We start from the raw sequence: 6567 nt of genomic DNA, 5'->3' as shown, positions 1-6567 counted from the left end.
TCTGGCGCAATATGGTGGAGCTCCTGTCAGTTTTGCCCTGCCCAGGAAGAAACTGAGATCAGTTTCTTTGTATGTTCACTAAAGTAATTGGTCATCCTGTGACAATTCCTTTCAAAAGCTCATAAGTTGGCAACAGCTTGTGTTTTGAAATGTTATTTTTTTTTAAGTATGTCCTCAATTTCCACCTTAATCTCAAACATAGCAGGTTGATATGCTATGCAGCCCGCTATTCCTGAAAGTATCCATCAATAAGTGCATGAAAAGGTATGCTGACAAGGCTATGTTCTTTATCTGATCTTGTTCTTTTGTCGCTTCTAGGATTCTCCAAAAAGTATATAATTTGTATATACTCTAGACTTGGACCGTCGTAGTGGGAGCATAACAGTGGATTTCGTATCTTTATCCAAAGATGTCCCTGCCAATGTTTAGTGCAGTAAAAAAAATAAAGATTGACCAGGAGCACCGTCAATTTAAGGATGAGTGGACTGAGAAGTTTTTTTTTCATCGAGTCTAAACCTGATGTGTACTCGTGTCTCATTTGTCTCGAACGCATAGCAGTCCCCAAGGAATATAATATCTGCCACCATTGTGAATCAAAACATTCACAATATAAGGATTTGCAGGGGGAAGCGAGAATTAAGAAAGCTGGGGAGCTAAAAACACAGCTGGCTAAGCAACAGGGTGTTTTTGCCCAGAAAAAAAAAGAATCTGAATGTGCCACCTTTGCGAGTTATAAAGTTGCACAGCTTATTGCAAGGTCAGCATGTCCTTTCACAGATGGGGATTTCGTTAAAGACTGCCTGATGGAGATTTGCGAGGCAGTGTGCAAAGAAAAAAAAGATGCTTTTACAAATGTTCCCCTTTCACGTATGAGTATCCAGCGGCGTATTGTAGATATGGCTGACAATTGTTACAGCCAACTGAAAATGCGGTGTAAGGATGTCAAGTTCTTTTCAGCTGTCCTTGATGAGAGCACAGATGCAAGTGACACAGCCCAACTCTTAATTTTCATTCGGGGGGTCGATAATCAATGCAAAGTATTTCAGGAACTGGCTTCCCTGGTATCTTTGCATGGCAGGACTACTGGTGATGACATTTTTAATGCCTTTCAAAAAGTCATTGATGATTTAAATTTGCCATGGGATGCGTTGGTAGGCGTGACGACTGATGGGGCGCCAGCCATGGTTGGGGAGCAAACTGGGTTTATTGGCTGCTTGAAAAGGCACTTAGGCGAGAAGGCTGTCCATTTAAAACATTATCACTGCATCATCCACCAGGAGGCATTATGTGCAAAACATTTGAAATTCACTCAAGTGATGGATTTTGTTGTGAAAATGGTTAATTTTGTCCGTGCACGCTCTTTAAATCACTGATTGTTTCAGGCGTTTCTAGAAGAGGTAAAGGCGGATTATGGTGATACCCTATATCACACCGATGTTCGATGGCTTAGTCGTGGCAATGTGCTGAAGCGATTCTTTGCTTTACGGCATGAAATAAAAGCATTCCTTGATGAAGAGGGAATGGACACTTCTGTCATGATAGATATTGATTGGGTAGCTGACTTTGCTTTTCTGACTGACCTGACAGGCCAGTTCAATGATTTAAATTTAAAGTTGCAAGGAAGCCAAAATCTCACATTGGATCTGTTTGAGGCAGTTTGTGCCTTTGAAATAAAGTTAAGGCTTCTGACAGCCGAACTGGAGAAAGGGATGCTGGCACACTACCCCGCATGTGCAGAGGTTTTCCCCCATGACAAGTATGTAGGGTGGTATCGGCATGTGAAGGTCCTGAAGGAACTTCAAAATGTTTTTGAGAATCGTTTCTCACAATTCAAATCCCAGCGAGCCTCTTTTAAACTTTTTGCAGACCCTTTCTCAGCTGATGTTGACAGTGTGCAACCTGAACTGCAACTGGAACTGATTGAACTTCAGTGCTGTAGTGCCCTCAAAAATAAGTACAGAGAGATGCCTTTATTAGTCTTCTATCAGTCTCTGGACACTGCTCAATTCCCCAATGTGTCACGGGAAGCATTAAAGATGGTATCTATGTTTGGCAGTGCTTACATTTGTGAGCAAGTTTTTTTCACAAATGAAACTACATAAATCCAGCCTAAGGACAAGACTAACTGACCAACATCTCCATGCTATCCTGAGAGTAGGAACAACCTCACTGGAGCCCGAGATCCAGAAACTGACAGCTGAGAAACGCTGCAATGTTTCTCACTGATCAACTATGTCTGGTTCACTGTTTCATCCTGTATGATTTGGGGAAATGTATAGTACAAAATGTAAGTTTTAAATACAAATAAAACGGTACACCTCCAAAAAGGTGTTTTTTTCCAACTGCCATAGTGTTTGGTTGGGGGTGCCATGGGGCATAGTGTTTGGTTGGGGGTGAGGGTGCCATGGGGCATAGTTTTTGGTTGGGTGTGAGGGGGCCATGGGGCATAGTGTTTGGTTGGGGTAAGGGGGCCCTGGGGCATAGTGTTTGGTTGGGGGTGAGGGGTCCCTGGGGCATAGTGTTTGGTTGGGGGTGAGGGGGCCATGGGGCATAATGTTTGGTTGGGGGTGAGGGGGGCATGGGGCATAGTGTTTGGTTGGGGGTAAGGGGGCCCTGGGGCATAGTGTTTGGTTGGGGGTGAGGGACATGGGGCATAGTGTTTGGTTGGGGGTAAAGGGGCCCTGGGGCATAGTGTTTGATTGGGGGTGAGGGTGCCATGGGGCATAGTGTTTGGTTGGGGGCAAGGGGGCCATGGGGCATAGTGTTTGGTTGGGGGTGAGGGTGCCATGGGGCATAATGTTTGGTTGGGTGTGAGGGGGCCATGGGGCATAGTGTTTGGTTGGGGGTGAGGGACATGGGGCACAGTGTTGCACTCCAAGAGTGAACCCAATAATAAAGCTAAAACAGGCACAGTTAGGAGATGTTTATCTTTGGCTTTTTTGAGGAAACCTGACTCAACGAAGGCCATACTCCTCTTGGGCAACCCAAATAGCAAACTGTAGCAGTCCAAAATAACGGCATGTCCAATCTAGGGTAAATAAAATATATATACGTTAATTAAACAGGCGAGATACAATAACTAAATAGAAATAAATTATAACAATGGAAAATGTGTAGTACAAAATGTAAGTTTGAAATGCAAATAAAAATCGTTACCCCTCAAAAACATTCTTTTTCCATGTGTTTAGTACAAATTGGGGGTTTAAAAAAGCCTCCTGCCATGCCTCGCCTACCGCCCCGCCCACATTTACTTTTCGGCCCACTATAGCCCTCATGTAAGGTACTTTCGGCCCTCTGTCAAAATCAGTTGTGCACCCCTGACATAGATGATATTCGAGTGTACTCCTCCTCAGAATCAGACCATGTTAAGCAGGTTCGTGCAGTCCTCGAGAAACTATGCCAGCACAAGTTATATGCAAAATTGGAAAAATGTGTTTTTCATACTACAGAAGTTGAATTCCTTGGATTTATCCTGACTCCAAAAGGAGTCCGAATGGACTCTCGAAAGGTGGATGCAATTATCAAGTGGCCATCAACCAGTTCAGTTAAAGGGGTACAAAGCATGCTTGGATTTGCTAATTTCTACCGCAGATTTATTCCTGACTTCTCACATGTTGTACACCCCATCAGAGCATTTTTGCGAAAAAACAAACGCTTCTTGTGGACCGAAGAGGCTGAAAAGGCCTTCCAAGAGCTGAAATTGAAATTCACGTCGGCACCTGTCTTAAAGCATCCACGCCCGAGCTCCCATACGTAGTTGAAACCGATGCATCCAGTTTAGCCATGGGATCTGTCCTGTCCCAGGAGGATCCTGAAACCGGTCAACTTCATCCAGTAGCATTTTGGTCCAGAAAGTTCTCGGCCCCCGAGTTAAACTATGCGGTTACCGATAAAGAGTTGTTAGCCATCAAATCCGCCTTCAAAGCTTGGCGGCATTATCTTCTCGGTGCCAGGCACACCATTACTGTAATCACCGATCACAGGAACCTGCAGTATTTAAAAACAGCCAAGGCCAATCATCGCGTCAACTTCGATGGGCATTATTCCTTGCCGAATTCGATTTCGTGATCACTTATCGACCAGGTTGTAAGAATGATAAGGCAGATGCCTTATCCCGAATAGGGATGGGAGAAGCATATTCGAACCCAGAACCGGTGCCTATAATTCCACAACAAAGAATTCTTGGCATAACTACTCTACAGACTTTAGAAGATATTCATTTAAAAATCCAACAACTTTTCGATTCAGCAGCCCTGCAGGACTGGGTGAAAAAGGGCCAAGATTATTCAGTCATCAATGACTTAACTTACTATCAAGGGCGTCTATTTCTACCACACAAGGAACTACAAGAACTAGTCATCTCCAATTACCATGATGCTCTGATGGAAGGGCACCCAGGTATTGCAAAGACTGAAGCTAAAATTAAAAGACTATTATGGTGGCCCACCTGGCGAAAAGACGTAAAGTAATTTGTACTGTCTTGTGGGATCTGCGCCCAAAACAAAAGTCAGAAGAAAAAACCAGCTGGTCTTTTACAACCTTTAGATATTCCACCCACACCATGGCACACTTTGTCTTTAGACTTTATTACAGATCTACCGCCATGTAATGGATTCAACACCATTCTAGTTATTGTGGATCTTTTTTCTAAGATGACCCACTTTATTCCTTTAAAAGGATTACCTTCCGCTTCAATTTTGGCCAAGGAATTTCTCGAAAAACATTGTTCGAATACATGGATTTCCTTCCGTATTGATTTCTGACCGGGGTAGTCAGTTCATTTCGCAATTTTGGAAAAAATGTTGTCAATTGGCGCAAATCGACGTAAGGTTATCGACCAGTCACCATCCTCAAACCGATGGTCAGACACAGAGGACCAACCAGACTGTTGAACAATACCTACGTTGTATGCTTCACCAAACCGAAAGTAATTGGAAGGATATTTTATTGATTTCTGAATACGCGTACAATAACTCTGTACATTCAGGAACCGGACAAAGCCCCTTTTATACCATATATGGACATAATCCTCGAACCTCAGAACTCGATTCGCCCCAGCATTTAGAAATGCCGGCAGTGACCCATCTGCACTCTACTATTACACAAGCCTTTAAGGAGGCAACTGAACATTTGAAACAAGCAAAAGAAAAATACAAGAAAAATGCTGATCAACATAGAAGTGAGACTCCACCATATCGGATTGGAGATCAAGTTTGGCTGGCCACAAGACACATACCTCTGAAAGGAACTCGGACTTTTAATCCTAGATATTTGGGACCTTACACCATTAAGGCCATTATCAACCCGGTGGCCGTCAAATTAGAATTACCCACTAATATGCGAATTCATCCTGTCTTTCATGTTTCACTTCTAAAACCAGTTCAACCCGGAACAAGATTAACCAAACCACCTGACCCCATCCTAATAGATAGAGAACCTGAATTCGAGGTTAAGTACATCCTGGACTCTAAGATGTTTAAATCAAGACTTTTTTATTTAATCGACTGGAAGGGTTACGGACCACAAGAAAGGTCATGGGAACCTAGCGACCACGTTCATGCTCCTCGGTTGGTGAAAAAATGCCATCGGAACTTCTCAGACAAGCCAGGGCCAAGGGGAAGAACAACTTTAGGAGGGGCCTTGGGGGGGAGTGCTGTCATGATGCCTACCCCCGGGCATCCGGATCGAGTCCATCAGCCCCGGGAGCAGGCATCCAGATACCCATTAAAACCCCAGCAGCCCCAGCTGGGGGCTGTTTGGGTTCAGTCCTGGCGCCTTAGGCGCCAGGCTCATCTTAGAAATCAGTCCTGGCGCCATAGGCGCCAGGCTCATAGACATTACTTACCTCATGCAGACCACGCTGCAAATGAATCCAAGCCAACGTGAGGCCTGGATGGGACTATTTTATTACAGGGACTATTTTTTACTCCGGTGTGGTTCTGGGGAACTTCTTACCTGTAACTACTTTGGAGGCTATTTAATCCACGCCCGAACAGCAGCACACGCTTCGCGTTATTCTGCATTCTGCAGCGTAACGCTCACCGTGTCTGCAAGTCGGCATCCAGTCTTCTGCCACGCCCGCCTCGAATCCAGAGCTCCTAGAAAAAGGGGAAAGAAGGAGAAAAGGTTAGATCACAGACATTATTTTAATTCATTACCTGATTCTGGACCCAGCACGTCTCCGAGCCTGAAAGGACATTACTTCAGCCTGCGTCGCATCGCAGCAGCAGCGTCGCATCATACTCACCAGTCCACAGCATCTTTCGACTCGGCGCTGCCTCCACAAGGGAATTGAACAAGAGTGAACATCGGACATATTGAACTCTTTGAACTTTATAAACCCCGGAGTCAATATTCCTCCGGAACTCCTCCAGTTACTTCAGCACGCGTCGCATTGCCAGCAGCAGCGTCGCGTCATACTCACCAGTCCACAGCATCTTTCGACTCGGCGCTGCCTCCATCATTGTCTTCGGCGAACTCCAGCACCTGGGGGAAAACAAAAGGAATAACAAGGTGAGCCGAGAGAGAGTCGACAAATACAATCACTTTTACCACCATAGGCTTACC

At 44.8% G+C, this 6567-nt stretch overlaps 1 protein-coding gene across 2 annotated transcripts in view; it reads left to right on the top strand.

The window, feature by feature from the left end:
- PCGF5 (polycomb group ring finger 5) overlaps window positions 1-6567 on the top strand; it is a 1257849-nt gene that overhangs the window by 438653 nt on the left and 812629 nt on the right. The window lies entirely within an intron of this gene.

Source organism: Ambystoma mexicanum, chromosome 8, assembly GCF_040938575.1.
Source record: "Ambystoma mexicanum isolate Mex_15411 chromosome 8, UKY_AmexF1_1, whole genome shotgun sequence".
Lineage (NCBI taxonomy): Eukaryota > Metazoa > Chordata > Amphibia > Caudata > Ambystomatidae > Ambystoma > Ambystoma mexicanum.
This window is presented reverse-complemented; position numbering and strand designations above follow the sequence as displayed.